Source organism: Lissotriton helveticus, chromosome 6, assembly GCF_964261635.1.
Source record: "Lissotriton helveticus chromosome 6, aLisHel1.1, whole genome shotgun sequence".
Taxonomy (NCBI): domain Eukaryota; kingdom Metazoa; phylum Chordata; class Amphibia; order Caudata; family Salamandridae; genus Lissotriton; species Lissotriton helveticus.
In genome coordinates this window covers 1,568,099,850-1,568,126,467 of record NC_136067.1, presented here as the reverse complement: position 1 = coordinate 1,568,126,467, position 26,618 = coordinate 1,568,099,850, and positions in this window count along the sequence as shown.

Here is a 26,618-nt window from a genome sequence, read left to right as displayed (position 1 = left end):
AGAAACAGGCAAGAGAGTTGCAGAAACAAGGAAAAGAGGTACATAAAGAGACAACAGGTGTGCGGAAAGAAGCAAGGCAGGTGCAGAAAGAAGCATGAAAGTGCAGAATGAAGCAAGAGGGGTTTAGAAATAGGCAAGAGAATTGTAGAAAGAAGCAAGTGAGGTGCTAAAAAAGCCAAGAGAGGTACAGAAAGAGGCAAAAGAGGTGCAGAAACAGGTAAGAGAAGTGCAGAAGGAGGCAAGATGATATATGACCCGAAGCACCAGATGTGTAGAAAGAAGCAAGAAAAGTGCAGTAAAAGGCAAGTGAGATGCAGAAACAGGCTAGAAAGGTACAGAAAGACAGAAGACGAGTGCAGACAAAGGAAACAGGGGTACAGAAAGAAGCAAGACAGGTACATAAAGAAGCATGCAAAGTGCAGAATGAAACAAAAGTGGTGCAGAAAGAGGCAAGAGAAGTGCAGAAATTAGCAACAGAGGTGCACAAGGAGGCATAAAAACTGCAGAAAGAAGGAAGAGAGTTTCAGAAACAGTAAAGAAAGGTACAGAAAGAGGGGAGACGAGTGCAGAAAAAGACAACGGGGGTACATAAAGAAGCAAGACAGGTGCAGAAAGAAGCATAGAACGTACAGAATTAAGTAACAGGGGTGCAGAAACAGGCAAGAGAAGTGCAGAAATAAGCAAAAGAGGTGCACAATGAGGCAAGAGAACTGCAGAAAGAGGGACGAAAGTTACAGAAACAGACAAACGAGCTACAGAAAGAGAGAACAGAAGTACAGACAGAAGCAAGAGAAGTTCAGGAACAGGTAAAAGGGGTGCAGAAAGAAGCAAGAGGGGTACAGAGATTTGAAAGAGATGGGCTGAAAGAAACAAGAGCAGTCTAAAAGAACCAACAGAGGTTCAAAAAGAGACATGTGAGGTGCAGAAGGAGGCAGGAGAACTGCAAAAAGAGGCAAGAGAGTTGCAGAAACAGGCAAAAGGGTTGCAGAAAGAGGGCACAGGTGGACATACCGAGGCAAGAGAGGTGCAGAAAGAGGGAAGAAGGGTGCAGAAAAAGGCAAGAGGGATGCAGAAATTTGGAACAGAGGTACAGGAAGAGGCCAGAGCAGTGCCGAAATAACCAACAGAGGTGCAGAAAGAGGCAAGAGGGTATATAAAGAGGCAAGTGAAGTGAAGAATAGAGCAAAAGAGGTACAGAAAGAACCAATGGAGGTGGCAATAGAGGCAAGAGAGGTGCAGAAAGGGGTGGAGGGGAGCAGGAAGAAGAAGAGAACTGCAGAAAGAAGCAACAGGGATGCTGAAAGAGGCACAAAGGGTGCAGAAAGAGACTAGACAGGTGAAGAAAGAAGGAACAGAGGTATAGAAAGAGGCACGAGTGGTGCAGAAAGAAGGAAGAGAGGTGTAGAAAGAGGCAAGAGAGTTGCACAAAGAGGGAAGGGGGTAAATCAACAGGCAAAAGGGGTGCAGGAAGAAGCAAGCGAGGTGTAGAAAGAGGCAATGGAGTTATAGAAAGTGAAGTACAGAAGGAGGCAAGAGAACTGCAGAAAGAAACAAAAGAGGTACAGAAAGAGGCAAGTGAGGCACAGAAATAAGTAAGATAAGTGCAGAAAGAAGCAACAGAAGTGCAAGAAGAGAGAAGAGGGGTGGAGAGAGAGGCAAGAAGGATGCAGAAAGAAGCAAGACAGGTGCAGACAAAAACAAAAGAAGTGCAGATAGAAGAAACACAGGTGCATAAAGAGGCACAAAGAGTGCAGAAAGACGTAACAGGGGTACAGAAAAAGGCAAGAGAGGTGCAGAAAGAGGGAAGAAGGGCACAGAAAGAGGCAAGAGAGGTACAGAAATAAGCTAATGAGGTGCACAAAGAGACAACAGACGTGCAGAAAGAGGGAGAGGTGCAGAAAGTAGAAGAGATTTGCAGAAAGAGGCAAGAGCAGTGCAGACAAAGAAAGAAATGTGCATAAAGAAGCAATAGAAATGCAAAAAGAGGCAATGGAGGCGCAGATGGAAGCAAGAGTGGCTTGCACACCATTAGTACCAATTTAACACCCACATTTAGCAGAAAGTAACAGGTGACCATTCTAGGTTTGCAAATGGCCTTTCACCATGCTGTAACACTTGTCACTGCATTTTTGGTAACATTTGAGCCGTTTGAGCTAGAAACAAGGCTTTTTTGTTCATATCTGCAGATTAGGGAGCAGATGGCGTATTGTGTGGCCAATGCAGAAAATGTATAATTGGGGGAAAGTCGGTGCAGTCAAACAGTCACATAATTCCAGTGGCCCTGCTCATAACTCTGACTAGATTCACAAGTGCTCCTCAGTGAGTCCTTTTTTTGTCTCACTGAGTTCAAAGTTGAGCTTCTATGGAAACGAGGAAAACTAAACCTGAGGTTACTACTTCACAACACATACTACCATACCACATAATTACTCTCCATCACACATAATCCCACTCTACATAATTCCTATATACTAAATACCACATACTTTCTAAACATATAGTTTCACTGCACAATATACCACATAATTCCACTACACACAATGTACATCCACTCTACACTAAAAAACATTAGTAAAAAATGTAGCTCTAACTCTCGAAAATGCGAGGCCTATTACTTTGCAAACACTTCTTTAACTAGTAGTTACGTTTGCAGAGTGGTGGCGAAAGGGTGCTGGGCCTCTGACCAGTGCTCAGGAATTCCACTGCGTAGGACTTACAGGAGGTACCAGGAGGCCTTATTGGCCCCCAAAGTCCCTCAGGAGTTAAGTGCACTTTATCCCCGATCCTGTAGTCCGCCAGGGAGTGCGTTTGCAGAGTGACGGAGAAGGGGGGCGTGGCGAAGCAATCATACTGTGTGGTACTTACTGGAGGTAACAAGAGGGGTAGTTGGCCCCTGAGGACATCTTTGGGGGCCAACTACCCCTCCTAATATTTCCAGGAAGTGCCACACAGGAGGATTGCTAAGTACTCATACCAGGCCACACCCCCTTTGCCCACCACTCTGTAAACGCGCTCCCTGGTGTGCTCTTGGAAGGGAGTTGAAATCCCCTTTAGTGCCGGGGGTCCTTAGGGGCCAACTAACCTACCTCTTACCTCCAGTAATCCCCGTACAGTGGGATTGTTGAGAGTGGTCTGAGGCCACGCCCCCTTTTTATACCACTCTGTTAATGCACCTCCTGGCGCACGGCAGCCCAGGGGATGAAGTCCACTTGTGTCCTGTGGTCCTCAGGACACAAGAGGACCTCATTGCCCCCCACCAGCAGTGTGCCTAGAGGTACATTTGCAGAGTGGTGTATAAAGGGGCATGGCCTCGGACTACCTCTTTGCAATCCAGCTGTGTGGCGCATACTGGAGGTACTTGGGGGCTAGTCGGCCCCCAGGGACCCTCAGTATTCCAGGGGACTTAATTCCCCAACTTAGAACACACCAGGGGGCACGTTTGCAGAGTGGTGCAGGGAGGGGGTGCGCCTCAGAGAGATGCCGGCTTTTTATTTATATATATTTTTAGAAGGGGGCTGTGTGGCCCCCTTCTTTTAGTATTTTTGGTGCCCTGGGGACCCCATTCCCCAGGGCCTGACTCTTTTTAAAAATGTTTTGCCATGTGGTGCATTTTAAGTTGGGTAATTAATTCCTCTTCAATTCTAAGACTCCCTGGGGCCCAACAACCCCACCAGTTACCTTCAGTAAGCGCCACAGAGCTGCGTTGCAGAGAGGTGGGCCAGGCCATGCCCCTTTATACACCAATCTGCAACGCAGCTCTGTGGCGCTTACTGGTGGTACCTGGTTGGCTTGTTGGACCCCAGTGACCGTCAGGATTCAAGGGGACTTAATCTTCCAACTTAAAAAGGCCATAGGGCGTGTTTGCACACATATCACCGCAGGACCCCCTCCCATCACCACTGTGCAAATGTGCATCATAGCACGTTTTAAGAAGTCGTTTTAATCCCCTTGCCCTATTATGTACTAGGACCTTACAGAGAAGGTCATGCTCATCACAGTGGTACCCCAACGCATAGTGTTCCCTAGTGTATGTAGGTATTTTCACTGTCTTCCAAGAGTCTTGTAGCATAGCACTGGCTCTAGGCCTGGTTAGTCAGAGTCAATTACCACCAGTACCCCTCTGAAACAGTTGTGGGCACAGGATGATTTTGGAACAAGGCCTCTTTTTGCTCCTCTGTTGGTTCTTTCTGCACATGTCTTGCTTCTTCCTGCACTTTTCTTCGTCTTTGTGGACTTCTGTTGCTTCTTTCTGCATTTCTTTTGCTTCTTTCTGTACGTTTTTTCTTCTTTCTCCACATGTCCTACCTCTGTAGGCATAGTTAGAAACTAGCATTTGAAAAACCTTTGAAATTCACTGAAAAAAACCATAGGTTTCAGGCACGTTATAGTTAGAAATTAGCATTTAAAAAAACCTTAGAAATTCACTAAAAAAAACATAGGTTTCAGGGGTTTTATAGTTAGTTGGACATTTCACTCGTACAAAACCATAGAAATTCCTCCATTATAGTTATTTCTGCTAACTTTAAATCGCACCCCGCAACGCACTGCTGATGACGTTACATATTACATCACTCATGACATGGTCAGTGACATCACTGATGACATCTCAAATGATATCACTGTTGACATCATCACATCAGTGTTTCTGTAAAGTTTAAATACGTGTAATATGTATAGGGAAAGGCATATTGAAGAATGAGTGAGTGTGTAAGTGTCTGAATGGATGATTTAGCAGGTGCGTGACTGACTCTATAAGTGAGTGATTAAACGTATCTTACTGAATGCATAGGTTAGTGACTAAACTGTGTGAATTTCTGTATCTGTCTGTCTGTTGGTGTGTAACCGGCTACATAAGTTTGTGAATAGCTACATGAGTGTCTATATGTGTTATTAATTGATTGTCTGAGTATCTGTATGGGTGCCTGAGAGTTTATGTGGGTGGTGTGTGTGACTCTGTGTATAGATGTGTGAGTGGGTGATTCACATGGTTTCAAGAGTGCAGCAGTGATGGACTGTATGGGTGGGTGAGTGTGTGTATGGGTATGGTAGTGAGTGAATGTATATCTCAGTGGTACATGAGTGAGTAACTACATATGTGAAAGGCAGTATATATGTGTGTTGGAGTATATAAATGGCTATAAGTGAGAGTGTGTGATTCTGAGAGTGGATGTATGGATGAGTGTCTGCTTGTATCAGTGATTGTATAAGAGCGTAGGAATGTGCTAGTATTTGTATGAGTGGAAAGAATTATTGTCCCCGAGCACAACACAGCAAATATTAAATCTTGAGAGAAAAGAGAAACCAAATCATATTATTTCCATGTCATAAGTTCATTAAATCAGTTCCTATTAATTCCTTTTATTTTCTCTTCACAAATGTGAGATTTCCATCACACGGTCAGTCTTCATACAATATTCATTGGATTCGTACAAAGTGTAGCCAGAAAAGCAAAGCCGACACGTGTTTCGTTACGGGAAACAATCACCCAATGACTTCTTCATGGCATAAGAGACTCCTCACGAAGTCAGGTACCACATTCTAGGTATGACCTGTCTATGGTCCAATACTTTATAAGACTAGCTAAAGTCGTATTCTCTTCAAGTGATCAGGTCTGCATCCATCATAAGTACATTTAATATCTCCATGTAGTTCAAAGGTCCAAACTGGTTCAAAGGTAATTATATAGAAGTTTCTGGGAGAGTACTCCCGTCGTCGTCTGTTGGGTTTCTAAAGTTGTGTGCTTGTATCAGTGATTGTATAAGAGCGTAAGAATGTGCTAGTATTTGTATGAGTGATTGAGCTGGTGTGTGTATAACTGTATAGGTGAGTAATGGCAGTGTGATTAATTATTTGCATGACTGACTAGGTGGGTGAGTACCTCTATGGATGAGTGGTGGTGTGTGAGTGTTTTTATAAGTGTATGAGTGCATATGATAGTCCTATACTGAGTGACCATAAGTATGAGTGACTGTACGGGTGAGTGAGTGGATGTGTGTGTAAACATAAGAATCAGTGAGTGTGTATGTAGTTATTGCTGTTGAAGTGTCAATGGTTTTGAGAATGTCAATCTGTAGGTTATAAGGTTATATTAGGGTGTGAGAAGATGCATCAATTTATCACATGGATGATGTCATCAGTTATGTCATTTGCTTCAGTGATGTCACTGACCACGTCATGAGTGATGTAATATGTGATGTCATCAGCAGTGCATTGCGGGGGCACAGATTATAGTTAGCAGAACTAACTATAACGGAGGAATTTCTATGGTTTTGTACGAGTGAAATGTCCAATTAACTATAACACCCCTGAAACCTATGGTTTTTTCAGTGAATTTCTATGGTTTTTTAAATGCTAATTTCTAACTATAATGTGCATGAATTCTATGTTTTTTTCAGTCAATATATATATATGTTTATCACCGCTCCAAAGTCCACCTTTTGCGGATACTGCCCTCTTGCTGACGGGTGCATGGTAGAAATGGAAGTAGTCCATCCCAAAAAATGAAGGCTCTTGTGTCAAAAACACCCTGCACTCACGGGTTTGCTTCAATAATGTATTTGCGTGCGATGACGCGTTTCGGCATTCTGCCTTCTTCTGCCTGTATATGCAATTGTATGTATTAGTGACGGCACAGTTTTTAAAATGCTAGCTGACAGCTTATTGAATGCAGCGACTCCAAGGAGGGAGGGGATTGGTTAGTTCAGTAACAATGTCTTTAACCTTGTTTTTCTGGGAAATTCTCAACCTGTACAGCGGGAGTATGTAATACAGATTAAAGTATTTTCTACATGTTAGCAGCTCCCCTTGTCTAACAGCAATGCCGGCTCCCGCAGGAGGCGGGGTGTCAGCTGGGACTTCGGGGCATTGGGGCTTCTCCCATGGTCGCCAAAATGAGGGTATGCCCCGGGGATGGGGTCTCTGGGCAAATAAAGCCCTTAAAGGGGGGTAAATGTAAATGTTTTACTATGTAATCTGTGGAAAAGTAAATTTTGCCATGTTCTGTGTCCCTACGTGTCCCCCATCCTATGTTATGTGTGCATGATCAATATGCATATGTATTCCCCATGATCGATTTAAGACGCAATTACAGTTGTGTCCATCTCTAGTATGCCGGTTTCCAGTTCTCGTGAAAGCTACGAGTATTAGGCCTATGTAAAGCTACGTTGCCACGTTTCACAGTGTGCACGTTATTTCATTGTAAAGTCCCCGTTTCTAGGCCTCAAAAGGGCCCGGACTCAGATTCAGCTCCTGTCTCCTGAACCCTCTTCGAGGAGCGATACAGCCCCCACCTGTATCCCTGACCCTTCACTTACTTCCTGCCTCACAGTGCCCGGCTCGGCCTGGCTCTGCCTGCCAGTCTGCCAAGAGTATGTTATGATTCCAGTTATCAGTCCAGTCCTCCTTCTCTGCATTCCTAAGCTACTGAATCACATCAATAGTTTCCGTCATGGTCTAGCCTCTACATCTCCATCTAAGAGAAATACTGTATTAATGGTCATTTAATATTCCTCAACACGCACTACATGTAGAATAATGCATGCACCAGTCTTAGAGTCTGTTAGCCTTTACCCTGATAACTTTTGGATTCTATCAATTCTATCAACATGTTCTCCAAACATCAGATACTAGATAGTGTTTAGGTACATGTCGCCCTGACTCTCCAGACTTCAGTCTCTTCTTCTAGCGCAGAAGTCATAGCCCCCAGCTTCTCCTAGTAACACGTCATTGTCAGTTTGCGCGCACCACTAGGTTAGAGGTCCCGGCTCCTTAGGTAGCCCCCTCCATGTTTCCGCCCCGTTTAAGACATATTCTGTTACGTTTACATCACATGTCTATGTTCACGCCTCTTGTTACACCTACTTTCACCCTTATCTTTCGCGACTGTTACAAGCCCCACCCACTGTTACGCCTACTGTATGTACTGTAATGCAATTGTTTTAACTATATATACTTGTGTACTGTTATTAAAAGCTAGCGCGCTCATTCCAGATCCTGCCCGACAGCTGTCGGGGCCCCCCTGTTGGCTAGCCATCCCAGATCTTGCCCGTGCAGGTTGTCCTGTTCCTGTCCTTTATGCTGTATTAAACCTGCAAACTCCGACTACCTCGAATCTTGACTCTTATTTATTGAGCTATCTGTTATTGTTATATCTAGTCAAAAATAGAGGTATTATTTATTTATTTACCACATAATGGCGCCCGAACAGGGACTTGCCCTTTCCCCACGCGCCGGTGAAGCCACGCAAGCCCCCTGATCCTCTGCAGCCGTGACGGAACCATACCGTGCACGTGCAGATATTTCTGCTTCAAGTATCCCTCAGGCCCACGGAGGAGACGGAGGTTGCGGTCCAGCATCCAGACGAGGCGGTGGAGGAACGCGGCGAGTCCCGACCAGAGCCCAAGCCGAGAGTCCAAGGTCCGAGGTATCCGGAGGCCCACCCGTAACAGAAGTCCGAAGTTCGTCCGTCCGGCGTCATAGCAGTCCAGTCCAGTCCGAGGCCTTCCGTTCTTGCTGCCCGGTGAGTACCGTTGCTGGGGTAGTATCTAGACAGGGTCAATTAATTTGTCTCTGGTCCGTGGGTTTGGGGTACACAGATCCAACACGAAGTATCCACTTAGGTGGGTGCGGGTCCTGACGTGTCTCTTTATGAGACCGGTAAGTTTCGTACTGTTTTAGCAGTGCATCTAGTTTCTGTTCTAGTCTGTTCTGTTCTCGAGAAGTTCATGTATTTCTGTTCTCAATATTCCAGGTAGTATTTTGTCAGAACTGTTATTTTAAATGTCATTCATGTATTTCAATGTCGTGGTATGAAAGCGGTGTAATTATCGTGTTCATCGTGTTCATTGTGTATTGTATTGTGTCTAGACTCCAGTTCAGCCATGCCTCTGTTTTCCAAACTACGTCAGTTAAAAACTAGAAAAGGTCTGTTAGAAGAAGCAGTTCCTGTCCCGCCTAGGGACAGTCCAGGTCATTTTATGTATCAAAAGCATGGCATAAGTGCCATATTATATCTAGATTTATGGGTGGAGTACACCAAACAGTTAGAAGAAAAGTACAGATGGCCCGTATCGGGTACATGGGATGCCGAGTGCATCATGCGAGTAGAAGAAGCATTATGGAAAAAGAAAGCCAGACAGTCACAGAAAGATGCCATTGAGTTATGGCGCAAAGAATCTCATAAAAGAACCGAAAAAGAAATCAGAAAGTCAGAATTAAGTAGAGAATCCTTAGAAAGAGCCCAAGAAAGGGAACTAATCGAAATAGGTGAACGAGTTAAAACAGAACAGTCAGACAGACAGAGGAATGCCCTCATCAAGGGTATGTATCCTCTTCTTGCCGAGGGTTTGCCAAAAGCAACCCCGGAGGCATCCAGTAATTTTCCGCCACCCTTAGTTCCGACCAAGCTACGTCACAAACCGACCGCAGCTGATATTTTTATCTCGTCCTATTTGGACGACATAGTCCCAGAATATGCAAATCCTGTTCCACCAGCTCCTGTAAATAATGTCATTCATGGTCTTCCAGCCACCGGGGCACCTGTTGCAGTACCTGTTACGGTACCCCCGGTCCAGCCCGTAGTACAAATTCCCGCTACATCAGTCACTCTGCCAACACGAAGAGTATCAGTCGACGATTCCAGTATAGGGGCCGCGGCAGGAGGTCCTCCTGGTACCCCGCCGCCAAGTAGACGTTTAGGAGCAGTCGAGTTACATGAACGTGCGTTACAGCGTACGCCCAAATATCAGTCCATTGCAGATATCAGGCGAGTTCTTACTGAATGCTGTTATGATCCAGTCCCAGGCGAGGATAGTATGGTTCTATATTCCGTACGTATAAGACAGGTGTCCGAGTATTTGGTCACCCTACCGAATATGAAAGAAGATCTAGACAGAATGTATCGATTCATTCGTACAGGACAAGATCCAGAAAGTATTGCTGAAGTTATGTCTCTCAGGAAAGCTGAGATCCAGTTTATGCTATTAAAGTTTCTGATCAATTGTTTAATACGGGAACAAGATTCCCCGACTAAAGATCCGGTCGAAATGAAAGTTCTGACAAGGTGGAGTGATAATATAGCCGAGGGTAAGCACAAGACACTCAATAGCATAGAGAGTATGTACAAGAAAATTCGTAAGGAAATAATAAGGTTACACGAACAACGCAAAGAAGCACAAGTAAGCGAGAAAGAAAATGACTCTTCTACTGAAGAGGTAGAGGACGAGAATACCGCCAGAATAGCGTATGTAGGTAAATCTAGATTTCCAGACCGACATTTACGCCTAGAACACAAGAAAGTGTTTCATCTTCCAGCACCGGAACAAGGCTCTCTAGAACAAGTATTTCAAGCTACCGATCACATTTTGAAATCACGAATCGGTTATAGTGAACTTAGTACCATGCATGAACAAGAACTAGCCCGATCAGCAGTCCGATGGATTACTGATTCTACCACTTTTCCAGACGAAATAGTGGCACAAATGTTTCTGAAATTGCCCCCAGCCGAGCAGCGACTGGTGGGTATGTATATGATCCAACACCTCATTACACTGTATGAGGGTCAACATTCTGATCCAGGTCCGTTGCATGATATCCTGAACGAGTTACTCCAGTATAGATGGAAAGGTTTAGGTACCGATTTAATTAGTGTCATTCTAGAACAGCGCCACAAATATAGGACGTTTCTGAACCCGCATTTTGTTCATGTCTCACCTCCAGAAAGTAAACCGTTTTACATAGACAGACAGCATCCGTTACGAGAAGTACACCCAGTTAGGACACCAGATGGTGAAATGCAATGAGTATTTGTTTACACCCCAGTTACCAAGATGGAACTCTTAGAGATGAAGAAATTAATTCCCTGTCACGACAAAGATCCAGCAGGGTTCCACCGAGAATTAAAAGACATGCTCCGTATGGGAGAATACACGTATCCAGATATTATTAAAATGTTAAAAGTCTTGTTGCCCGCAGGGGTATATGAAAAACTCAAGGAAAAAGATTGGGAGGTGGGAGAGAAAAAGATCGATTGGACAGCTCTAGAAGCTGAAGATAAGATACGAGTACCAGGTACCGGTCTTGGAGACAAATGCAAAGAATTACCAGAATTATTGATACAAGTCTTGCCTAGATTATTAGCCACTAAAAAGGAAGACCGGGATGCAATCTCAGCCTGTAAACAGAAACAAGACGAAGACACTAGTGATTTTTATTCCAGATTTGAGAAATGTTTTATAATAAACAGTGGTTTGAAGACGAGTAGCGAGTCATACCCTCATCTTTTTGTTACTAAATTAGTCGAGAATTCAAGTCCACAAGTTAAGAATAGAGTTTTGAAAGTCGAAAGTACATGGCAAGCTAGTACCCCGTCCCAGATGTTACAGATGCTCCAGTATCACCAGAATAGAATCAGGGAAGAGCAAGAACACGAGAGAAGACGTATGAAAGACACGAAAATGAAAGTACTAGTTGCACAATCTGTTCCTCAAGACAGTCAGAAGAGGGGACCGAATCAAGCCAGTCATCCTGCAGCTCCCGTTAAAGGGACATGCAATTATTGTAAACAGCCAGGTCATTTTATAAACGAGTGTGCAGTTCTGAAACACAATATAGCCACTGGTAAAACTAAAGAAAGACCACGTCCGCCTAGACAAGAACAAGTTTCACAGACTTCTCAGCCACAGAATGCACAACAGACAGTTCCAGCACCGCAGCCTATCGCTGCAACACAGCATGTTACACAGCAGATGTACCAGTATGCACAGTCCGAGTACCCAGAGTATCAAGCGTATTCATGAAACAGCCTAGAGAGGGAGGTAGGCTTGCCTCTCATCGAGATTCCTGTAGATCAAGAAGGTCCCTATGTTCACAGTCAAGTATTAGGGAAAGACAGAAAGTTTCTGATTGATACAGGGGCAAGTAGGACGACTATTAGTCACGACGAGGTTCCAGGGGCTCCGCTCTCAGGCTCTAGAAATGTTTCCCTTGGATTTTCAGGAAAGCCTATTGTAAACGAGATATCAAAGCCAGTTACTCTAGAAGTAGGTCCATTGTCCCGAACTACTGATCTATTACTTACGAAGTCATGTCCAGAAAATTTGTTAGGTATTAAGACACTGAAAGAATTAGGTGCAGTTATTTGCTGTTCCCCAGAGGGAATACGTTTGTTTTTACGTGACTTCAAGGGTCACTATGTATTACGAGATTTTGATCCGAGATTGTCAAATGTCCCGCAGCATCTATGGGCGCAAGGTCCAACTGATGTTGGTTTCATGCAAATCACACCCCATCGCGTGACTCTCACGCAAGGTATAGTCCTGCCACGAATCAGACAGTACAGATTGCCACCTGAGGCTGTAGCAGCCTTATCCAAGATTATTGACGAGCTCATGGCTCAAGGAGTAGTTGTAGAAACTGACTCCAATATATGTAATTCTCCTATCATTCCAGTCATGAAACGTACTGATCCAAATGCACCTCCAGTATATCGATTAGTGATTGATCTTCGAGAACTCAATAAATGTATTATCCCCCAGTATCCTGTTGTTCCAGATATCTCATCTCTATTGACAGCCATTGATTCTGAGGCAATATTTTTTACTGTCATAGACCTCAAGAACGCATTTTTCAGTGTCCCCATTCATCCAGACAGCCAGTACCTTTTCGGTTTTTGTCTAAATGGAAGGAGCTATAAATTCACACGAGCTCCTCAAGGTTTCACAGAAAGTCCTAGTATTTACAGTCAAGCACTTAAGAGACAACTAGACAATATTCACATGCCAGCTGACACTGCCCTGCTCCAGTATGTCGATGATCTACTGATCACAGCCCGTTCTGAACGTGCTTGCGAGCGAGCATCACTTACAGTTCTGTATTTTCTAGCCGAGATGGGGCACAAGGTGTCCCCTTCGAAGCTTCAATTCTGTGTCCAGCAAGTGATCTACTTAGGCCACTTACTGTCCAAGTGGGGTAGGCAGTTGACACCTGACCGTATCCAGTTAATAGCGAGTCTTCCACAGCCCAAGACACAGAAGGAGGTACGAGCTTTTATCGGCCTTACTTCTTATTGCAGACAATGGATTCCTCAGTATGCATTTCTAGCTAAGCCACTGATACAGTTAACGACACAGGAGGCAGCCGTATCGACTGTCCTCCCTTGGACATCTGAACATACACTTAGTTTCAATGAGTTAAAGAAAGCTTTATGCCAAGCTCCCGTTCTAGCTACACCGAACTACAGTAAGCCTTTCACACTTTTTGTCACAGAACGTGATGGTACTGCATTATCTGTTCTCACACAAGATCAAGCAGGACAATACAAGCCCTGTGCTTATTTTTCGAGCACACTAGATCCAGTAGCCCAGGCTCTGCCTGCGTGCCTCAAGTCAGTTGCAGCCACAGCACTAGCTATCAGACAAAGTGATTCCATAGTATTAGGACACTCCCTGACAGTACAAGTTCCACACTCTGTGGAAGTTCTTTTAAACCGAACACAGACTCAGCACTTGACGATTGCACGTTTGACAGGTTATGAACTGACACTGTTCCAGCCACACATAGAAATCAGACGCTGCAACGTTCTAAATCCTGCTACACTGTTACCGTCAGTTACTTCGAATCCTGCCACACATGACTGTGTGGAAGTAGTTAACACTATGACTAAGCCAAGACAAGATCTGACAGATATTCCATTACCAGATCCGGACCTGACACTTTATGTGGATGGTTCATGTATGAGAACGAGTACAGGAGAACTAGTAGCCGCGTATGCAGTGACTACTGACACTGAAGTTATTGAAACACACCGTATTGACACCCTGTCCGCTCAAGCAGCAGAGCTAGTTGCTCTGACTCAAGCCTGCATACGCGCTAAGAACCTGAAAGTTAATATTTACACAGATTCACGCTACGCATTCGGAGTTGTACACGACTTCGGAGTGCTCTGGCAGGAGAGAGGTTTCATGACTTCTCATGGAACCAAGATTCAGCATGGTTTCCTTATTCAAGCTCTGTTAGATGCAATACATTTACCGACATCTATCGCTATCATGAAGTGCAAAGCACATACTAAAGTTACTGACATTATTTCCCAAGGTAATGATCTAGCAGATCGAACAGCCAAGCTTACAGCTCAGACACCAGACATACCAGTTAACAAGACACCGACATCCACTCTAGAACAGACTACTTGTATGACAGTTAAGGACCCTACTCAAGATGTCATAGATATCCAGTTACATGCTACTCCCGAAGAAATCAAGAAATGGTCCGAACAAGGAGGGGTCCAGACAGATCAGGGATGGTTGACGAAGGGTAGAGCCACATGGTTTCTCCCCGACTCAATGGTTCAAGTCATTATCAATACCGCACATAGTCCAGCACACTTAGGAGAAAAAGCCATGTTAGACAGTATCCAGAACATTTGGTTTAACAAGCACTTACGAGCTGCAGCCAAGCAGAAAGTCCGTACCTGTATGATATGTTGCCAGTTCAATCCAGGTAAAAGTGTCCCGGTGGAACAAGGTGGATTCCAGCCCCCTGACCACCCTTTTGAAGTATTCAGATGGAGCGATGTCGAGGTTTCAAGTATGTCCTTGTAGTTGTATGCGCTTTGTCCAGGTGGACAGAAGCATATCCAGTCCCAGATTACACAGCCGCGACCACTGCCAAGCAGTTGGTTCGTGAATATTTCCCCCGTTATGGACTCCCTAGGGTCGTGTATTCTGATAACGGCCAGCCATTCTCATCCGAATTAATGAAGCACGTTTCCCTGTTGTTAGGGTACCAGTGGAAGTTCCATTGTGTACGCCATCCAGAAGCAGCCGGTCTCGTAGAGAGACATAATCAAACCTTGAAAATCCGCATTGCCAAAATCTGTCAAGAAAAAGGTGTAGACTGGTTAGTTGCTCTGCCAGTCGCTCTATTCTAAATGCGCATGGTCGCACATTCAAGATCAGGCCTGTCCCCTTATGAGGTCGTATTCGGCCGCCCCCCGAACGTGTGGGGTACACCCAGACCCCGAAGTATTACAGATGTTTCCAGTAATATGCTGACAGATTACCTAGCTTCCTTGATGTCTGCCCTACACTCTTGTCGTTCACAGGTTGCCGCTGCATTTCCCGACAATACTGAAGTCAAGCCACACGAGATCCTTCCCGGCACCTTGGTCCTCGTCCGCAATTTTGATCGTTCAAGTCCGCTGGAGCCTCGCTGGAAGGAGCCGAAGTTAGTCCTTCTAACCACCCGTACTGCCGTCAAGTTGGAAGGCAGGAAGGGGTGGGTGCACCTGTCACACGTCAAGAAATTTCACGGACTCCGACTAAAAACTGTTTCCAAGAACATTTCCAAGGATTGTCAAGATTTTAAAGACTGCCAAGATACTATTCTTAAGGACTGTCCCGCAATTGACTTTGCCTCAAATCCTCCCCTGTTAGAGAAAACTCCGCAGCAGGAGTATAAGCAGAAGCACCGGTCTAGTAAAATAAGTCAGCCAGTTTAATTGTCTAAGTCCTCCCCTAGGTGAAACGGTTAGACAGGTATCTGACATGTATGAAATAGACCCCCATAGTGAGAGAGTTAGTCAAAACTCAATCCGATGTATCGTTTTTCTTAGTTTTATATTGTTTTTAAGCTTAATGGTTACCTGCACGAGTTATGCATTTCATTTATGTTTTCCAATTTCTCATGTAAATAAGTTTTCTAATGCTACAGTAGAGCACACGTTTAGTGATCTGCCTCCTCACGAACTATCTTATCGTCTTGCTATGCGCAACAATACCTTTATCCGTATGTTACATTATTCACACCAGACCAGCAATGCCACTAATTGTTGGGTGTGTGGTCGACTCCCCCCTTTCCAGACACCGAAGGGAGTTCTGCCACTGTTTCCTTATCCGTTCTCATATAATGGCTCATGTGGAGCCTGGTCCATGTTAACGTCATCCTCAAATGATATGTCCCTTTTGAATAGTACATGTTTTCCAGACAAGCAAGGTCTTCCCCACAGAACAGGGTTAGATCTAGAAAATGAAGTTTATAATTTGGGTAATTATTCTTCGAATTTTATGGTCCTGAATGTTCAGTCTGATCCTACTCCAGACTTACCTGCTATTTCAGTACTACCAGTCAAAGGCGAATTATGTGTCAGAAATAATGGTTCCATACATGTAGGACACAGTGATTGTACTACTATTGTCAAGTATAGTGACAGTGGGAAATCTATTTCCAAAGCTTCACGTCATTCTTATTTTGTTTGTGGTCAGACCGCATATGTTCGTCTGCCCCTCGATTGGGAGGGAACCTGTTACATTGCCTTCCTACTGCCACCAGTTTTCCTAGCCCCATCTGATTATCATAGAAACACACATCTAGTACACATTAGACATAGAAGGGAGATCGAGTCCCCGATTGTCGATCAAACTGAAACTGCTCTAGAACAGTATACAGATTTCAATAAAGGATTCTTCTTCTTCATAGGACCTGTCCAGAATAGTAAGTCAATTCGTAGACTAACAAGAACCCTTGAAGCAGTAGTGAATGAGACTGCCTCTGCTCTAGGTAACTTAACCGAAGAGCAATCTGCTATGAGATTTGTCGTGCTCCAAAATCGTCTCGTTCTTGACGTCATACTGGCCGATAGAGGAGGAGCATGTAGAGTCATCGGATCTAGTTGCTGCATTTTCATTCCTAATAACGCGCCGTCTGTTTATTCAGCTATAACCAGACTTCATAAAATTGCCCATCAGTTACACCAGAATCCAGGCACCTGGACATGGTCCGGTTGGTTTTGGAGTATAATTTCTGCCTGGGGATGGAAAGTATTGTCATTTCTAGGTATTGCAGTAGCGATCATATTCAGTTGCTGCCTCTGTATACAATGTGGCCCTGCGATTTGCGGCATTTGTGCTACCTCTTGTATTCCTAGTCCCAAGTCCCGTCCTAAATCCCGTTCCAAGACAATTCGAAACGAGCAAATGATACTGTATGAAATGATAGACGGTATCATGAATATTGATGTTTCCTGATGGAAACGTAGTGACAAGGAGGGAATGTGGAAAAGTAAATTTTGCCATGTTCTGTGTCCCTACGTGTCCCCCATCTTATGTTATGTGTGCATGATCAATATGCATATGTATTCCCCATGATCGATTTAAGACGCAATTACAGTTGTGTCCATCTCTAGTATGCCGGTTTCCAGTTCTCGTGAAAGCTACGAGTATTAGGCCTATGTAAAGCTACGTTGCCACGTTTCACAGTGTGCACGTTATTTCATTGTAAAGTCCCCGTTTCTAGGCCTCAAAAGGGCCCGGACTCAGATTCAGCTCCTGTCTCCTGAACCCTCTTCGAGGAGCGATACAGCCCCCACCTGTATCCCTGACCCTTCACTTACTTCCTGCCTCACAGTGCCCGGCTCGGCCTGGCTCTGCCTGCCAGTCTGCCAAGAGTATGTTATGATTCCAGTTATCAGTCCAGTCCTCCTTCTCTGCATTCCTAAGCTACTGAATCACATCAATAGTTTCCGTCATGGCCTAGCCTCTACGTCACCATCTAAGAGAAATACTGTATTAATGGTCATTTAATATTCCTCAACACGCACTACATGTAGAATAATGCATGCACCAGTCTTAGAGTCTGTTAGCCTTTACCCTGATAACTTTTGGATTCTATCAATTCTATCAACATGTTCTCCAAACATCAGATACTAGATAGTGTTTAGGTACATGTCGCCCTGACTCTCCAGACTTCAGTCTCTTCTTCTAGCGCAGAAGTCATAGCCCCCAGCTTCTCCTAGTAACACGTCATTGACAGTTTACGCGCACCACTAGGTTAGAGGTCCCGGCTCCTTAGGTAGCCCCCTCCATGTTTCCGCCCCGTTTAAGACATATTCTGTTACGTTTACATCACATGTCTATGTTCACGCCTCTTGTTACACCTACTTTCACCCTTATCTTTCGCGACTGTTACAAGCCCCACCCACTGTTACGCCTACTGTATGTACTGTAATGCAATTGTTTTAACTATATATACTTGTGTACTGTTATTAAAAGCTAGCGCGCTCATTCCAGATCCTGCCCGACAGCTGTCGGGGCCCCCCTGTTGGCTAGCCATCCCAGATCTTGCCCGTGCAGGTTGTCCTGTTCCTGTCCTTTATGCTGTATTAAACCTGCAAACTCCGACTATCCGAATCTTGACTCTTATTTATTGAGCTATCTGTTATTGTTATATCTAGTCAAAAATAGAGGTATTATTTATTTATTTACCACAAATCGGTTGGCCTCAGGGGATGGGGTCCCCGGGGTAGAGTTTGAGTAATAAGAATGGGGGACATTTTTTTTTCTTGCATGCATGGAGTCACAACTCCAATGTGGGTCTCAGCATGGCCCCCGTGTAACCGCAATAGGTTCGTGACTCCAGGCAAAATTTTAAAAAAGTTTGTATGTTTAAAAAAAATAAGATTATATGTTGGGTTATAGGGTGGCTCTAAAAAGAGCCCTTGTTTTCATTCTGACTTTGTTGAAGCTACATGTAAGTGCGGATGCACAGCTTTAGGTTGTTGAGGAAGACTCTGTTCCCTTAATCTGTGAAGTGCACTTCATTACATCTGTAGGTGTCATCCATATCGAAATATAGGTTGTTGTAAATGATGGACCCAATTCAATGATCTCTGAGGTATGCAGAATCAGCTTTACTGTCATTCTTCCTAGCCTTCCCAAACAGTAGACAGAATTAATTTGACCAGTTCCATTTCTGTCTTTGGCATATGTAAGAGTATACAAACACAGTTTGAGGCAAAATCAACATCAATTGTACAATGGTGTCCTTCATTATCATTTACAGACCTACCCCAGTCAATGTGCCTAGGTCAATGCCACCACAGTGCAAGATCATGAGGTGAGGGGGTGGGAGATTCAAAGAGGTTTTAACCAAAGGCAACAATTGGTACCACTTTAACCCTCTCTGTGCAATCCATTTAATGTCCACATTTTCCAAACCTAGGTTTTGGCAATACTTCTGCGTTCAGCATACCTTTTGCACCAGAAAACATAGCTGTGCCCTACAATTCACACTGTCAGCATCTTGTAGGGATTTATGGAAGTAATCAAAAGATGTCTGTAACTCAGGTAGTCAGTTGGTAGAATGAGAGGTATCTAACATGGTAGATAACATGTTGTTTTTTAAAAAGTTGATAAGTGATTGACTGTTCATCAAGATTGTGCCCTCAAAAATAGGATGCATGTTACTTTGCTGAGGTATCATGTTTGTGATTAGTTTTTAGAAAATGTTTGAAAGGTACAGTTGATACAATAAGGTAATAATTTGCAAAAGTCAACCACACCTGCTGTATGCGTTAGTAAGCTTGTGTGCTGAACTTGAAACTACGGTGAACTTGTGACCTGCCAGTACAGTTGAATGTTCCATGAACTGTTACTATGGAAACAGGCATTTAGCAGAATGGTGGAAGGGTTGAAACTTAACTGTGGACTCAAAATGTGAAACAGATACTTAAATATAAGTGAAAAGATAGTACATTAAGGTTTTCTAAGAGAGTAGTATGTAAAGAGTAGAGTGTTGCTGAAAATCTATACTAGTATTATTAAAATATCTCACAAGAAAACCTCCGACTGGGGAGCCCATGACCCTACAGGGCGGCCTCTTCACCTGGGAATGGAGAAGCCCGGTAAATTTTCTAAGCAAGAAACATCACACAAGAGGCCCACTTGAGGAGACAGCATGCATTTAATCATGCAGAGTGAACAGCAATTCCATTGTCCCAACTAGTTTCGGCTCAAAGCCTTGTTCACGGGCAGGAGTAACAACAAATGTCTGTGTTCACGCATATTTATGACGTGTGTAGGTCCTGAAACTAGTTGGGACGATGGAATTGCTGTTTACTCTGCCTGATTAAATGCATGTTGTCTCCTCGAGTGGGCCTCTTGTGTGATGTTTCTTGCTTAGAAAATTTACCGGGCTTCTCCGTGCCCGGGTGAAGAGGCCGCCCTGCAGGGTCATGGGCTCCCCAGTCGGAGGTTTTCTTGTGAGATGTTTCTACGAGGGAGACTGACCCACACGCTGCCGCCCGGCCCACTGAGGTTCACCAATTGGTACATCAGACGGCAGCGCTGAAAGGGATTTGACTGGAGATGACTCTCCGTTCATTCGTTGGGGAGACGGCAGCACGAGCATCAAGCAGGACGTTATTTCAGCATTGTGCTTTTTACTTGGAACCCTGTCTGCTCACCACTTGGTTTCACATTTCCATTTATAGTGAATGCACCGGGACGCTGATTAGTACATTGTGCTTACAGCTACAACAGATGGAATTTCTCCTATCACTTACCTGTGCAGTTCGGTGCATTCTGGGTGCAGTAGTCCAAGAACAGTCAGGTGACCTACACACGTCATAAATATGCGTGAACACAGACATTTGTTGTTACTCCTGCCCGTGAACAAGGCTTTGAGCCGAAACTAGTTGGGACAATGGAATTGCTCTTCACTCTGCCTGATTAAATGCATGCTGTCTCCTTGAGTAGTATTATTAAAAATAGGTTTTTTAACACAAGTGTGGAGTCGCTGCTCCACAGCGGAGGAGTCGCGACTTCAGAAAATTACAGAAACAGTTTGGGCACCATTTCAAGACAGTTAGAAAGGGTTAATATTTCTAACCAAAGTACTTGTGTTTTTACAACTTGGAATATTGATGGAGGCAATGTGATTTGATACTTCCATGAATTTGAGTACAAAAAGAGAGGGAACGTTTGACATTTCTGGTTTCACCTTTCTGAGAGAGGTGCATTATATTTCTTGCGTGGAAAAGAAAATCTGTTAAGAGTTTTTGATATTTGGCATTCTACAACAGTGCCTCAAACATAAGTATCCGATTTGTAAGGGGTATTATATATTATTGAGCACTACCTTATTGTTTTCTAGTGATATTTTTACTTTAAACAAAATCTAAGTGTTGAAATTGTAAGATAAATATAATGTATGGAATATGCTATGAAATGTACAGCTTTCTATTGTACTTTGTATTATTGTAATAAAAATAGTTTTGAAATAGTTGGTAAATAGTTACATGGCAGAAGGATTAGTGTTGGCTTTCTGAAATTATCCAGGCAGTACTCTTGTACTGAACGTTTCACCGAGGCACCAATCATCTAGTCATGCGTTCTCTCAGGCTCTACCCACTACCTATCTATTTGTATGTTTCTTTGATATATGATGCCACTTTTAAAAAGTACAGACACATGCAAATGGAATATTGTGAGAGTTTTAACAGATGGATTGAACAGGTTAGTGCTTTGTATTTGTTTAGGTGCAACACTATCAGTAGTTACTGAATAGTGAAGCTGCAGTCCAAAACTGAGGTTTCTGACATTTTGCCAGAGGGATTAGTGATTAGTTTAGCTTATATTGGTCTGTGTAGATGGATACTTCCAATATGCAGCATAATTGTAGGTGTCTTTTTAAAATGTACTCATATACTCTTTTCTTCAGCATGCATTAGCCGTGCACTCATGATTTGTCTAAGGAATTTGTGCTGCACTGTTCTAATCACCCATTCAATATTGCTGCTCTCATGCAATCACCCAGGCAGTACTTTGCAATGAAGTTTTTACTCAGGTACTACCCATCCAGTTATCCATTCTCTTAGGCACTTCTCACTACTTATCTATTTGTATGTTTCTGTCATTTATGATGGCAATTTTAAAAGGTACAGACGCATGCTTCTATGCTCTCTGGAATATACTGAGACTTTTAACAGACACATTGAAAAAGTTGCGTCTTTGTATTTGGCTAGGCCCAACTCTCTGAGTTGTTGTTGAATAGTGAAGCTGCAGCCCAAACGTGAGGTTTAAGAGTTGTTGGTAGAAGTATTAGTGGTTAGTTTAGCCCGTATAGGTCTGTGGAGATGTACACTTTAAGTATGCCGCATAATTGTAGGTGTCTCTTTAAAATAGAAAGTGCAGTCTGTCAAGTTTAAGGGACTTTATAGTCTTAAGAGTGAGGTATGTGTCTGCGTGCATATGTATTCTTTAACGTGTCAGGCCTAAGCAGATGGTAGAGGTATAAAACTCTGGCATATTTGTGTCTGTATGTTTCTTTTATATGTGATGCTACTTTGAAAAGGCACAGACACATGCATGCTATATAATCCCTTGGATATTGACCACAGATACATGCAATCACCAAGACACTACTTTCCACACTCAAAGATTCAGTCAGGCACTATCCATGTTACTGTCTACTCAGTCAGGTACTACTGATGCAGTCATAGAATAGCCCAAACATTAGCTTTACACTAAATTGTTTTGTCTCAGGTACTTCTGATACACTCGTACTTCTGATACAATCATACTATCATCCAGTTACTACAACTGCAGTGATACAATCACTCAGGCAGTACCTATGCATGTTTTTATTCTTTCAAGCAATACTAATACACTCCTGTTTTCAGCCATATGTTAGCTTTGCACTCATGGTTTTTCTACGGTATTTCTATAACACTGATCTAATCACCCATTGGGTACTGCTGTTCTCATGAAATCACCCAGGCAGTACTGTTGCACTGAACTTTTTACTCTATTGCTACCCATCTAGTCATCCAAACTCTCTTAGCACCACCCACTGCCGATCTGTTTGTATATTGCTTTGACTTATGATGCCACTTTTAAAAGACATAGACACATGAATGCATGCTTTCTGGAATATTGTGACACTTTGAACAAGATAGATTGAAAAGGTTGCTGCTATGTATTTGCTTAGGCCAAGCATGGGGATGAATGCCATGTAATTCCTCAGACTTTATGCATAGGTTTGTGGATCAAGCAGGCACTACTATCCCACTCAAACATTCAGTCAGGCACTACCCATGTTCTTATCTACTGACTCAGGTACTACAGATCCACTCATGGAATGGTACAAGCTTTACTCTTACACTCATATTTTCTCTCATGCAATTCTCATACACTCATAAAATCATCCTTCTACTACCACTGTAGTCATAGAATCATTCAGGCAGTACCCATGCACTTTTTAATTTTTTCAAGCACTGCTCATCTACTTGGTCTTTATGCATGCATTAGCCTTGCACTCATCTTTTGTTTAAGGTATTTTTGCTGCACTGTTCCAATCACAGATTCAGTACTGCTTCTCTCATGCAATCATGCAGGCAGTACTTTTGCACTGAACTTTTCACTCAGGCACTACCCATCCCGTTATCCATTCTCTTAGGCACTACCCATTACTTATCTATTTGTATGTTTCTGTCATATATGATGGCACTTTTAAAAGGTACAGACACATGCATGCATGCTCTGTGGCATATGGGAAGACACGTTGAAAAAGCTGCTGCTTTATTTTTGGCTAGGCCCACGTCTCTGGTTAGTTGCTGAATAGTGAAGGTGCAGTCAAAAAGTGAGTTTTAAGAGTTGTTGGTAGAAGGATTAGTGGTTAAGTTATCTCGTATGGGTCTGTGGAGATGTACACTTTAACCATGCTGCATAATTTTAGTTGTCTCTTTAAAATGGGAAGTGAAGTCTGTGAAGTTTAAAGGAGTTTTTAGTCTTGTGACTGTGGTATGTGTCTGTATGCACATGTATTCTCTCACATGTTATGCCTAAATAGATGGTAGAGGTAAAAAATTCGGGCATATATGTATCTGTATGTTTCTTTTATATATGATGCCACTAGGAAAAGACATGCGTGCTATGTAATCCCACAGACATTAAGCATAGATTTGTGCAATCACCCAGGCACTACTATTCCACTCAAAGATTCACTCAGGCACTATCCATGCTCTCATCTTCTCAGACAGGTACTACTAATGCACTCATAAAATAGTCCAAGCATTACTCTTATACTTATATTTTCTCTCAGGTACTTCCCATACACTCATACAAGGTTTGCATGTTTTGGTCTATTGAGGTGTACACTTCACGTATGCTGCAAAATTGTAGGTGTTTCTTTAAAATGAGAAGTGTAGTCTGTCAAGTTTAAGGGACTTTTTAGTGTTATGATTGAGGTATGTGTCTGCGTGCGCATGTATTCTCTCATGTGTTATGTTGAAGATATGGTAGAGGTATAAAACTCTGGTATAAATGTGTCTGTAAGTTTCTTTTACATATGATGGCTGTAGGAAAAGACACAGAAATATACATGTTATGTAATCCCTCAGATATTTACCATAGCTTTGTGCAATCATGCAGGCACTACTATCCCACTCAAAAATGTAGTTAGGCAGTACTGATGCTCTCATCAACTCAATATGGTGCAACTGATGCCCTAATAGAATGTCTGTAGCATTACCGTTACAGATGTAATTTCTCTCAGGTACTTCCCATACACTCATACAATCATCCAGTTACTACCACTGCTGTCAAACAATCACTCAGGCAGTACCTATGCATGTTTTTATTCTTTCAAGTGATAATCATATACTCATGTCTTCAACCATGTGTTAGCCTTGTTTAATATTGTTTCCTGTACTGATCTAATCATCCATTTAGTACTGCTGCTTTCATGCAATCACCTAGGCAGTAGTGTTGCAGTGAGCTATTCTCTCAGGCACTACCCAGCTAGTCATCTATTTCGTCAAGCACAGCCCACAAGCAATCTTTAAGCATGCTTCTTTGATATATGATGTCACTTTTATGAGGTGCAGACACCTGCAGGCATGCTTTCTGGAATATTGTGAGTCTTTTAAGAGAAATATTGACAAACTTGCTGCTTTGTATTTGGTAGGCTCAACACTCTGAGTAGTTGTTGAATAGTGAAGCTGTAGCCGAAAAGTGCTTCTTTCTGCACCTCTCTTGCTTCTTCCTGCACCCCTCTTGCCTCTTTCTGCACCCCTCTTCCCTCTTTTTGAACCTCTGTTGCCTCTATTTGTACCTTACTTGTTTCTTTCTGCATTCATCTTGGCTCTTTCTACACCCCTCTATTCTTTTTCTGAATTTCTAGTGCCTCTTTCAACATCCCTCTTGTTTCTTTGTGTACTCCAGATGCCTTTTTCTGGAATTCTCCTGCGTCTTTCTGCAGTTCTCTTGTCTCTTTTTTCCATTTCTGTTATTTCTTACTGCACTTCTCTTGCCTCTTTCTGTATCCTTTTTTAGTTTTTTTACACCTCTCTTGCTTCTTCTTAACCTCTGTTGCCTCTTTCTGCACCACTGTTGTCTCATTGTGCATGTTTGTTGCTTCTTTCTGCACTTCTCTTACTTCTTTCTGTACTTCATTTGCTTCTTTCCGTACCCCTATTGTCTCTTTTGCACCCATCTTGGTTGTTTTTGCAGCCCTTTTCTCTGTTTCTGCACCTCTCTTCCCTCTTTCTACATCCTTGTTCCCTCTTTCGGTACTTCTCTTACCTTTTGCCTCTTTCAGCACATCTTGCTTCTTTCTGTGCATCTGTTGCTTCTTTCCTAATTTCTTATATTTTTCAGTGGCTGTGTTGTTTGAGTATTGTATTTTGTTGTTTATAAATCTTTTAGTTTTTTTTCCTTTCTACTTTTGACTGCGTGACCACCTATTCTTGTGTTTTTGCAGATGTTTTGCTCATTTTCCTTCTTATGAGTTATACATGCAATAGAAATCTAATTGTAATTTTGGGCTTAGGTGTTCTTTCTAAAATTGAGATGTTAATAATTTTGAAAGTCTAATTAATTTACTATAATAATTAAGCAATTATTTGTGTTTTAGCAAGATATTTTATTTGGAGTAGAAATGAAAGATGGCAAGAACACATGAAAAGGAAAGCGAACAAAGGAAACAGTAGTACTTAATGAAGGTTAAAACGATTGGAGTTGAAAAACACCAAAAAGATACAAAGGATAAAGTGGATTTATTAATGAAGTTGTGGAGAGATTGAACGATCAAAATATGAACCAAAGGAGGAAAGACATTTTTTGAACGAAGGAGTAAAAATAAAGAAACACAATGGAAAAGAAGCACATGTGACAACAAGACAAATACAATTTAAGGACATACCTATGTTTTGTAACAGGCTAATTGTCTGGTTCCTGAGGCTTGAGCCGGGAATAGGGCTGTTTTTAATGCAGGGAAAGGAAAACTTTGTAAAAATTTGCAAAATTGTATTTTAATTAATTTTATTGTATCACTTTACCGGTAATTACCCCCTGAGCACCCCTACCTCCGGTTTAGACCGGCGCTTCGCAGCAGGGGCCACAGCAACCGATTCACGCTGCTGTGACGAAATTCGCCGCCATCTTGGGTGAGTGAGAGGGCGAGCAGACTACTTGCTCGGCCCTCCCACCCTGTCTACTATAAAAAAGCACTTTCTCCCTGGAGGCGCAGCGGGAGGGCGCAGCGGGCGCGCCGAAGGCTCGCCAAAGGCGAGCCCGTCTGCGCCCATCCGCGACCGACCGGTACCGGGGGCCATGGGCTCTGTTTCTAAGGACTCAGATACAATAATGAGACATGGTTTTCGGTACTCTTCCCAGGCGCTTAAAGATCTACAGCCAAAACCTTTGGTAGGCTGTGTTGTGCGTTCTCTTATTTGCCCCGAAGGTTCATTCTCATGTCTACACTGTTGCTTTCAGGCATCTTTTACTAATTCGGATACTGGGGGTATTGCCGAGGAAAACAAGTTACCTACTAGGCCCTGTTCTCAA